At 27.3% G+C, this 12,217-nt stretch overlaps 1 protein-coding gene across 1 annotated transcript in view; it reads left to right on the top strand.

Moving 5' to 3' along the window:
- Window positions 1–1,029: 1,029 nt before the first annotated feature.
- Window positions 1,030–12,217, top strand: part of LOC102672950 (trehalase-like) — a 68,804-nt gene continuing 57,616 nt past the window's right edge. Inside the window, exon 1 of the mRNA XM_031512203.1 lies at window positions 1,030–1,177. The gene's annotated coding sequence lies outside the window, so the exon portion shown is untranslated. The remainder of the gene's footprint in view (window positions 1,178–12,217) is intronic.

The following is a 12,217-nucleotide window of genomic DNA, read 5'->3' as shown; positions in this document are numbered from 1 at the left end:
TTAGTAAAAATAATTAAGAAAAATCGATAATATCGATACTCGAAAATTTGAGAGGTTAATTTGCAATTAATAGATTTCTTTAGTATTCATCTATATATATATATTACTGTATCTTNTTATCTTTATAATATAATTCTCTAATATTAATGCGCATTTGCTTATGCATTATTCTAGTCTGTGAAAATGGTGTCGTCGATAGAAATTTCTAACTGCGCAGAATTTTTACGGGTACGTATTATATTATAATTTATAAACTATTAATAGTATTATTTAATTAATATTATGTTTATTTAATTAAATATTAAATATTATATAAAAATTGTATAATTTCGTGAACTTTTTTCGTTCAATTCGACTTATATATTTATTACTATATTTATTACTATATCTTTTATCCCTATAATATAATTCTCTATAATATTAATGCGCATTTGATTATGCGTCATTCTAGTCTGTTGAAAATGGTGGTGTGTCGTCGATAGAAATTTCTAACTGCGCAGAATTTTTATGAGTACGTATTATATTATAATTTATAAACTATTAATAATATTATTTAATTAATATTATGTTTATTTAATTAATTAATAGGTATTATATAAAAATTGTATAATTTCGTGAACTTTTTTCGTTCTATCCGATTTGTAGGTTATCGAAATTCTTTGACTTAGTTAGAATAGTTCTTGAATAATTTAGATATTTTAGTTTAGAAATCTCGAAGTTTCGTAAATAAATAGAAGCATTATATTTATTCGATTAATAATTTCGAGAATGTAAATTTGATTAGTAGAAATAATTGAGAGATCGATAATATCGATATTCGAGAATTTGAGAGGTTAATTTGCAATTAATAAAATAATTTTCTTTAGTATTCAACTATATATATATTATTATATCTTTTATCTGTATAATATTCAAATTGATTCTTCAAAAAATAAAATTTTTCGTTGAATACAATTTGATCATGCATTTAAATTTTTGCATGAATAGCGTATCCATGAATTCACAGAAGTTTTTAAGAAAATCGACCGAGAAAGCTGTCTTCTTCAGGATGCAAACAACAAGTCTATCCGGATGCCAATTTTGGCAACAATTTACGAAAACAAATTGCATGCTGAATTTTATTATATTCACGAAGAATGAATTGTTCTCAAATTCACTAATAAACTCCGAAAATAAGGTAAAAATTTTCGATTTCAATTTTACTAAAAAAAAAAAAAAAATTAAGTACATGCAACATTGATCAAGCTGATAAAATTTTGATTAATGCAATGAAAATTATAGTTGTAAAATAAAAATTTAGTTAAATCATATGAAATATGGGATTGGGAATTGGAGGTTAAGTTATTAATGTAGGTTTTGTTGAAATTTCAATAATTTATGATTATTATTTTCAGAAGATTGATAAAATTTAAGAAAATTTTCTTTATTACTAATTAATATTCAAACATTGTAATATTTTTGAATTTATTATTTTATATAGAAAATAAATTTAAATATTATTTAAATATTGTGTTATTTATGTTTTTATTGATGTGGAAATATTATTTTTTCTATATAATAATTTTTTGTTTGAAACTTATATAAATGAATATCATTACTATGAGTTTCTATTTTTATTCAAATTTAAAATTATATTTAAATAATAAAAAGATTCATAACAAAAATGATTATTGTTAACGTTTGGTTTCTTTCATGAAAAAAAATACTTTATATCAATTTTTGTTCCATTTTAAAACTGTTTCTAAGATATTTATTTTACATTGTTAGATTAATATAAAAATATTAATTATAATATATATAAATATATAGATTAGAATATAATCTATATAAATATATAGATTAATATGAACTTATATAAATATAAAACAAATATACAGTTATTATAAATTTTTTAATTATTATAAATATTATATAATTATTAATATATTATATAAATTACAAAAGGATATTTAATTAATGAGATAAAGATATTTAATGAATAATAAAATTACATTTGACAATTGAAACTGAACAAAAACTTTTTGTTATGAATTTTTCATATTATAATGTTTGAATATTAATATAAATATATTCATGAGTTCAATCAACTTTTTACATGGTAGATTACATAGTAAATGTGTTAAATAACACGAAGTTTGCTTCATTCAAAAAAGGATAATGCTTTTCACTAACGACGACAACAATTTTGTTATGCTCCATACTATGGACGTTATAAAACATAGATTGTATGCTTTCACGCAAAAGTGTCGGGCAGTTTAAAACACGTGTTACGGGTTACGATAAAATTTAGAAACTTATTGCAGCGATAAATTCTCTTGTCATAAATAAAAAAAACAATCTTTGCACTGCGAAACAATTAAAACATTTTTATGTGGAATGTAACAGAAATATCAATTTTTTTCTTTTTTCTCTTTCAATAATTTCTTCTGTTATTTCACATTTTTTTCTCAAGATAAAACTGAAGTTTTCACGTATGTCATTATATATGTAACATATCTTTGGAATATTTATAAATGAAATTATGAATCTTTTATATCTTTGGCTTTTTCTTTTACGTTTAATTTCACAAGAATTCATTTTATAAAAAGTTTTACCTTGTATCATACGTGAGAGCTTTGCTTCGTTTTAATCTTGGCAAGGAAAAATTCGAGCAAACTTCGATATCCATTTATCATCTTCTGTGAAGCAGTTATAAACTGTTCGACACAGTTCGACGTAGTATTTCAATGTTACATTACTTTTGCTTTTGAAGGGATAAATGCATCGTTATAAGTATTAATCTCTATATGTAACTTTTTCGATACTTTACACTGAATTCTTTTTTTTTTTTAAATTCCAAATGGATTTTAATAAATATAAATAGAATTGGATTTTGAATAATGTAAATTTCACATCAGAATTCTGAAAGAATTATTGTTATTACCATTTCTATTATAATAGCACATTAAAAATACGAGAATTGCATTTCTTATATTTCAAAATGAAAGCACGTATGGAATCATTTCATATAGAGAAATGTACATTATTCTAAATCTTTTAACGAAAGTTGTTGGCAACTATTATCAAGGGAATCATAATCATCCAAATTTCCTCTTTTTCTTCTTTATTTTCCTTCTTTTTCTCCCCTTTTATGTATATCTATTTATAAATATGTGGACAATTCCTCAACTCTTTAAGAATTATATCATTTTATATAAATTTTGTATACAATTGAAACTAGTTAACCAAGCATTTAAAAAATTCTCACTTGGTGTTAGAATGAAAATACAATTTAGTAAAAAAAAAAATCATTTCATAAAAATTTAAATCGTATATCAGTCGTTCATTAAAAGGATTCATTAAACTGTCCACTATATTAATGAATAGAAAATGTAATCATTGAAATCGATTTAATTTAACGGAGAAAAAGGGAAGAAGAAGAAGAAAAAAGAAAAAAAAAATAGTTAGATGACAGTTAATTTCACGCAATCCTGGAGATTTCATGAGAGTAGAAATAGGAGATTTAAGGGTTGATAATAACGGTTAGCTTTAAAGAGAGGAGAATATAGATTAAGGTGGTGGGTAAGGTGGTGGGTAAGGTGGTGGATATAAATGGCTATAAATCACTGTTCGCTGCAAATATGGGATGAATTTATGATATTCGATTACATTTACCCTTTAGCGGAAGAGATGGAAATCTTGAAGGAAACCTGGAATTTCTTCGTTGAGAATATTACCTCTCAAACATTAATAATCCATGCCACGCCGAATCTATCAGGGTTCCTTGATGATTAATCTAGTGATTAATTCAACGATTAATCCTAGGCGATTAAGCAATAAGATTGGATTGATTAAATTAATATTTTGATTTTAGAATTATTAATAATTATTATTTTCTACCTTTTTTGATCCTTTAAGATATTATCTTTCCTCATTTTTAATTTTCATCCATATTTTGTCATTGTTCATTATGAATATTAGATAATGGCGAAATATTTATTTATTATTAATTTTGCAATGAAAAATTCGATTTGTGAAAAGAGGAAGATAGTTATAGTGAACTGAGATAATTATTTCTATGTATATTAGCTTTCATTATAATTTTCCTTCACCATATATAAAAAATTGAATCGTTACCTTCCCTTTTCTATTTTCGAATTTATAACATTTCTCTTTATTAAATTTTTCATCTTTTTATAGACAACATCAAAGGTATTACAGACAAGGCTGAAAGGCAGACTATTTTTAATATTTGTAAATAAACATTAAGTCGAATAGAAAGAAGTTTTCTTGTTTGAAAATTTTTCTATACTTTTCGAAAAAATTTCTTCTTTCGTTAAGATGTTTCGAAATTTATAAGCAATTAAATTGAACGGACGAAAGATCAGAACGGGCAGAATGTGACAAGGGACAAGAAAGATCGCAAGCGGAAAGATGATAAAAGGTTGGACTCTTATCGAGAAAATGTTACAAGCAGTAAAGTTTCCATCTGAATCGAACAAGCTTCGTCCAATAGCCACTCGATAAAAATGTAAGGAAACTCTGGTGCATTATTTCAAGTAACTTTATCTAAAATGGAGATTCCGTTCAGAAACGTTTAATTAAAAATATTTTCATTCATTGAAATAGTTTTTTTTTTTTTCGAAACTTAATTAATGTTTCAAAGCCGTCTTTAAACTTTTTTGCAGAAAAATTTGAAGTCACATTTTTTTGACGATTATTTATTCAATTCAATTTTTTCCTCTCTTTCTTCAAAATTTAACGTTTTTAAAATATACTCAGATGTTACATGTCGCATACTTTTAAGGAAGAAAATACTTCTACCATATTTCCATTGTATCCTTCAATCGATATTCAGTAAAGCCATGTACTTATACGTCTTGAACATCAGCTTTTGAGACGTGAGACAAGGTTTTAGGATTAAAGAAAGCGGCTAAGAAGCTGCATTTATCTACTTTTAAATCCTTCTAAATGTACTTCCAGCCTGCCTTTCCTTTTCCTCGAGAAGAATATCGATTCTCTATCCCCTAAAAATCTTTTTTTAATTTCGAGTATCGTCGAGCGTTTTAAACGGAAGATGGATGAAAAAAAATTGAAATAAATTATTCAAACAAAAAATAAAAATAAATCGCAAAATGTTTCGCGCGTTTTATATAAAAAATAATAATGATAAATTAAAAAAAAATATAGAGAGATCGGTGCGAGTAGTCAGACTTCGTAGAAATAGATCGCGTTTTAATTAAAAAGTTGTTTTCCTTTTTGCACACGTTATAAACACGTTTCAAATTACAGCGGAATTTCCAACGAAATGAAATCACCTCAAAAGTTAACGAAGTTAACTTTAATGCTTTTATTCCGGTGTATGGTTTTAATCGAACATGGAAACGTTTGATTGTGCATATTTCCATTTGGTTGCACATTCTGTCAAATGTCTGTTAAATAATTAGCTCGTCCAAACTGAGGCATATTGTAAACGCGTTCGTTTTAATTATTTTGGGAAAGTAATTAATGAATAATAATAACAAATTTAAACGAAAACATAAGAAACGTAATTTGTTGTAAAACATATTTTCAGATTTGAAATATATTTTCAGATTTGAAATATATTTTCAGATTTGAAATATATATTTTCAGAATGAAATTAAATTGAATGAAACGCGAAATTTGATATTTAGGAAATAGAAATAGGAATAGAAATGATTTTTTTTAAACTTTCTTCATTTTAATCTTTGATGAATTATCGAAGCTGTTGAATTATTCATAGTATAATAACTCAAAAGAAATACTTGAGGTAGTACAATCGTTGATTATTAAATTTTTTCAACATTTTATTTTGCAATGTATAGAATGAAACAAAATTTTTTTAAGAAATTGGAAATCGTTTTCAAGATTTTTATAAAATTAAAAAAAGAAAAATAAAATCGCAACGATTCGATGTAATTCATTTTGAGAATAATTATATCTTAAAATTATTGTATTATTTTATTCGAAACAAAAATATTATAAAATGTTTAGAAGAAACCAAAATAATTTGGGGAGGGAGGAAAAAAATGAGCGTGCAATTCAATTACTTAAAGTTTTACTCAATTCGCTCGAGTTTTAGTAATTTAGTTAAGCAGGGGAGCTTGGTGGTTACTTTGAGTAGTTGAATTTAATCTATGCTCCCTCATACGATCGATGCTTATAAAGGGTAGAAACGGAGACCATAGAATTTCCATAGAAACAGTGAAATAATTCGTGAAAGAAAATTATTTTTTTAGTATTTATCTGAATGAGTGTATTTTAGGATGCATGCTCGATGCAGCATAACATTCCTGAACGCGTGAAAATTCTCCTGTTTCACGATTATTTTTCCACTTGTATTGGGGATAAACTGGATCGTTGTTAAAAATATTTAAAATTTTCCAATTCTCATCCAATTCTCTCTTCTAATTTCAATTTAATTTTGCAATTAAAAAATGATGTTGGATCTGAAATATAAATATTAAATTAATATTAAATATTAAATAGTAAAGAAATGGATTTATAATTTTTTGAATGGAAACAATGTTTTTTTTTTTATTTTATTTTGGAATTAGCTGAAATTGAATTTTAAATTGCGATAATTTTTTTTCAATAAAAAATTATTTTATCTTTTTGAAATTGGATGAGAAGATATTTATCAATTTAATTTATCACAAGATCTATGGGCTATAGTTTGCGAAAAATTCGAAGATCCTGTTTTTTAATGCGCTTATAGTGATCCCTTTTATTGCATACCAGATAGTTTCTTGAGTATCACGGTCAGATTAGGATTAAATAATGATAGGCGAAGAACGCGAGCAGTTTCTTCTCGAAATGACAGTCAGAAGTTTGTCAGCCAGTAATGAAAATTCCGTGAATCGTTGGATGCTTCTTCCTTTTGAATCTTGACATCTAGTCGATGAAATTCTAGAGAATATTCTTTCTATTCTTTGATAAGAGAAAAATTGTGTTAAACTGATGAATCTGAGAGGAATTAAATTCAATTTTTATTAAAAATTTCGAATTCTGAATGAGTTTTTAATAATTTTAATAATTTCTCATGTGTATTGTGTCTTCTCAAATATAAATTTGATATCAGGTTATTCCATAAACAATGTTTCAAAACCAATAATAAATTAAATTACATTGTTTAATAAATAAATATTGTTTTTGATATATAATCATAATTAAAGAGAATTTCTTTTTCTTTATTAAAAATTACATATTATTTATTTTTCACTATAAATTTGATTCTGTTTTCTTTCACTTTTGAAACAATATCGTTTATGAGATGACCTAACATTTATGATACCATTTTTGTAAGTTGAATGAAGAAAAAAAAGATCTAATAACTTCTCAGAGGATTTAGATATTTTAATCGCAGAAATTCGTCTGCTTGGAAATATTCTCGTGTCGTTTCCAGTTTCTCTTTTAATTCCACTCGACTATTCGTCGAGAATGAATATTTACACGCGCGCCATCGCATCTTTCATAAATTACCATGTCTCTGGATGAATGCAGGTTTCCTTCAACCGAGAATTCATTGCTCGTATAACTTCGAACGTGTGCGTTTCTTAGCCATGCTGAACGATTGAATTTCACATACCTTGAAAATAAAAGGATAAAATAAGAAAATGTTTCACATCGATTTATTCATCGACAGGTTAGAAATAGAATAGAAAGAAAATATTCGAAAATACAGAATATATAGAATACAAACATAACGCGCAATAATTTACCAAATAGGTTGATAAATGATTTTAATAAATATTAATAAATATATTTCATTTAATAATCAAACGATTGGAAGGTGTTTGTTAGTTTTAATTCGTTCTAATTAAATTCTCAAAAAATTATAAATATTCAAACACGCTAAATCTTATTATCCTAAATTTCATCCAGCATTGTAAAACTTTGCAAGATTTTTTCTCGCCTCAAAACAGTGCTCTTCATCGAAGATGTTTGAATTTCGACAATGAAATCAGCGTCGAACAACAATTATTATTTCCATCTTTTTTACTCGAGAAACATTAGAAAATTGTAAATATTTTTAGGCAAGGTTCACACTGATGTTTAATTCATTCTTCATGTTTCACGAGGTTGACGTCTCGTGAGACTGCAAGTTTTAATTAAGACGGAGAACTTGGGTTGCAACATTAAAAGCAAGCGTAGATAATGTTGCTCGCATCATTAACGTTCTCTTTCAATTATCGTGCCCTTGCGTTACACTAAACCTTTCAATTTATTTTGAATAATTTCCGTGAATTGCAGTCAGATTCCTTTGCTTGTGCAATTTCTCGAAGGATCGATGATTTTTCGTCTGAATATTAACGAATCCGGATCGATCGATTTTTGTAAATAATTTTTATAATTACAATAATATTTACGACGCTGAGGATGAATTTTTTGTCTCTATCTCATTGTCAAAATTCAAACATCTTCGATAAAGAGCACTGTTTTGAGGCGAGAAAAAATCTTACAATGCTGGATGAAATTTAGAATAATAAGATTTAGCGTGTTTGAATATTTATAATTTTTTGAGAATTTAACGAGTTAAAACTAACAAACGCCTTCCAATCATTCGATTATTAAACGAAATATATTTATTAATATTTATTAAAATCATTTATGAAACTATTGTACAATCTATTGATAAATTATTGCGCGTTATGTTTGTATTCTATATATTCTGTATTTTCGAATTTTTTAATTAATATCGATTTTCTGTAATTTATCGTATCCTTGTACCGAACCTCACAACTTATTCTAAATAATTTCCGTGAATTTAAGGAAGTTCTGCCACGCGAAATATATAATTTTCCATTTAAATAATAACCGATTCGTTGTATATAATAATTTTTCTAGTAATTTTTATATTTTTGGAATTAATTATACGTGTTCGATACGGGGGAATGGAGGGAAGGCAGATATATAAGTTTACAACGAAGTTGGAAAGCGCTGCAACGAGGCAGAATTTACTTTATGAATGAATTTTGAATAACATTTTCTCACTTTATAAAGTTTTAATGAAGAAACTACTCGGACAAGAAATATTCCCTTCCCGATCAACATTTTTCGCTATTAAAAAAACCACGAAAGGATATAGAGTTTATTATCCGATAATACTTAATTTACAATTGAATTCTAATTCTAACAATAATCTCAATGACAAAATAAATACAACAAATTATTTTTACGTAACACAGAAAATATTCTATCCAACGCAATAAAAATTTATTAATACGTGAAGCAACATTAATTCGATTGAAAAACAAAGAAGAAAATTAAATATCGAAAATAACAGGGACGCGAAATTTATTTAGATTGCAAAATTCTACGAAGAAAAGATACGCGATACCGATATTCGATATTCAAATTTCGAAACGTTGAAAAGGGAGCAGAATCGCGTTAAATACCGCAGAAATCCTCGATATTTGTTCATAAACGGTGGGATTTTTATTGTTCGACACGAATGAATAACAACGAGGTACGTATGCTTCGATGAAGCATTCGTCGTCACGGATTGAAAATATTTGTGTTGGCGATTATTGGAGATTTTTCTTCAATTTAAGGGAAGCGAAGGAACGTTGTTGAACGTTGTTGGAATTATTTCAAGTTCTGGTAATCTAAATATTCCGTTATCCAACCCATGCATTTAAGTCACAATGATTTAAACTACAGAGGTTCTGCCTTATCGCAATATGGTGGAAATAATGTAATGGTGCGACAAGATCGAAACGTTTATTGTTCCCGACAAGTTTGCGGCCATGAAAATTCTCAGATCACGAGATGTTTGTTCAAATTTCATTTTCATCTTCGTGTGTAGAGCACTGGAATAAAAAAAAACAAAATTATTGGTTAGGCAATATTCAATATTGAAGTATTTGGGAAAATTACTCGAGAAAGGGATGAAAGTGATACAGAATTGGGAAAAGTAACAATGGAAAATTATATGGCGATAAAAGGAAAATTATTTGTGCAAAGTTTTTTTGCGTGTTAAAAGATTTGGTCGAATTTTGGAATTGAGTAATTTTATATGGAATTCTTAATTTTTATAGTGATTTTTCGTACCATTTGTCTCAATTTTTTTTTTGGTAAATAGTCTAAATTATTCTCAGAATAATTCGTCTCGTATCTTATTATCCCAAAAATTCTTTTATCCGAACGATCTTGTTTTCTTGTTTCGTATAATGGAGGTTCTATTATATTGTAATTTTTCACGGTGTGGAGCACAGCAACGATCTCTGGTTTCAATTCGTTACGCTTCTTTTTCCCTTTCATGACATGTGGCTCTTTTTCTTGGGGGAGAAGTATGAAGCAACAATTTTCTGCAATTTTTACAATAAACGATAAACATTTATATAATAGAACGTGGAAAAACGAGTTGCAAAATTTTGAGAATAAAGAATCGAGAGAAATATGATATAAGTTCGATGAAAAATCGAGGACAGAATGTTTTTTGGATGAAAGAGAAATTGCTGAGAAGAATTTATTGTGAACGTTACGTTTGGTTGTTGGACAAGTTTGCAAAAGTTGGGATTATACAATTTTTTGGAAAATTCTATAATTATCCTGTATTTGCAATGTATGATTTAAGAAAAGTTCAGTTCGATGTTCGATGATGAGAAAAATGTTTGAGAATAAGGAAGGAACGATTGCCTATAATATTAAAATCGAATGATTTTTGAAACGATATCTCGATATTGGAATAATGTAAATTAATTATTAATAAAATTAAGTGTAATGTTAAAAATTTCATCGATGTTCAAATAAGCGATAATTAAATCACATGATTTAATACGTGAATTATTATTATTTTAATCAGATATGCGATTTAAAGCTTCTCCATGAATCATTGACCATAATTACAACACATATATAAAATCAGAGGTGAAAAAACGTATGAAGAAAAATTCATGGCCTAATGATAATTAAATAATATCCAACACTCCTTTCAACAATAAAAATCATCAATATTAAAATTAATGATAATTTATCTACACTAGAATAATTATCATTTGGAATGGACAGATAATAAAACAGGAAGAATATTTCCATTTCCATTTATCAATCCTCAAAGTCCTGGTGCAAAGTCACATGCATTATTCCTTATTTACTCATTACTCTTTGATCGTTTTAAATAGTTAAAACTTTTTATTTATCATCCAAAATCGATCCACTTCTCAATTATCAAGAAAGGGTCCACAGATCGTATGTTGCAGATAGTTGGGATAGCCAGCAACGTCAAATAGCGATTTTATTCATGCAAAATGCAAAATTATTCCTTATTTTTCCCTTTCATCTGATTTACTCATTACTCTTTGATCGTTTTAAATACTTTAAAACTTTTTATTTATCCTCCAAAATCGATCCACTTCTCAATTACCAAGAAACAGTCCACAGATCGTACGTTGGAGATAGTTTGGATAGCCAGCAACGTCAAATAGCGATTTTATTCATGCAAAATGCAAAATTATTCTTTATTTTTCCCTTTCATCTTATTTACTCATTACTCTTTGATCATTTTAAATACGTTAAAACTTCTTATTTATCATCCAAAATCGATCCACTTCTCAATTATCAAGAAAGGGTCCACAGATCGTATGTTGCAGATAGTTTGGATAGCCAGCAACGTCAAATAGCGATTTTATTCCTGCAAAATGCAAAATTATTCCTTATTTCTCCCTTTCATCTTATTTACTTATTACTCTTTGATCGTTTTAAATACGTTAAAACTTTTTATTTATCATCCAATATCGATCCACTTCTCAATTATCAAGAAAGGGTCCACAGATCGTACGATGGAGATAGTTTGGATAGCCAGCAACGTCAAATAGCGATTTTATTCATGCAAAATGCAAAATTATTCCTTATTTCTCCCTTTCATCTTATTTACTTATTACTCTTTGATCGTTTTAAATACGTTAAAACTTTTTATTTATCATCCAAAATCGATCCACTTCTCAATTATCAAGAAAGGGTCCACAGATCGTACGTTGGGGATAGTTTGGATAGCCAGCAACGTCAAATAGCGTGGTCGTAACGATTTTATTCATGCAAAAGCATCCGTGAAGTACACGCATCGTTCATCGATTACACACGAAGTAGTACCGGCTCACACACGATCGAATCGTGTCTCGGCGAAAAATGAACATTTTTCCACAATTGTGCATGTCACAAGGATGCATTAAAATCGTCGATCCGTGTAAAGCTTTCAACGTAAAGCAAGCATCTC

The sequence above is a fragment of the Apis dorsata genome, unplaced genomic scaffold, assembly GCF_000469605.1.
Source record: "Apis dorsata unplaced genomic scaffold, Apis dorsata 1.3 scaffold_397, whole genome shotgun sequence".
Lineage (NCBI taxonomy): Eukaryota > Metazoa > Arthropoda > Insecta > Hymenoptera > Apidae > Apis > Apis dorsata.
This window is presented reverse-complemented; position numbering and strand designations above follow the sequence as displayed.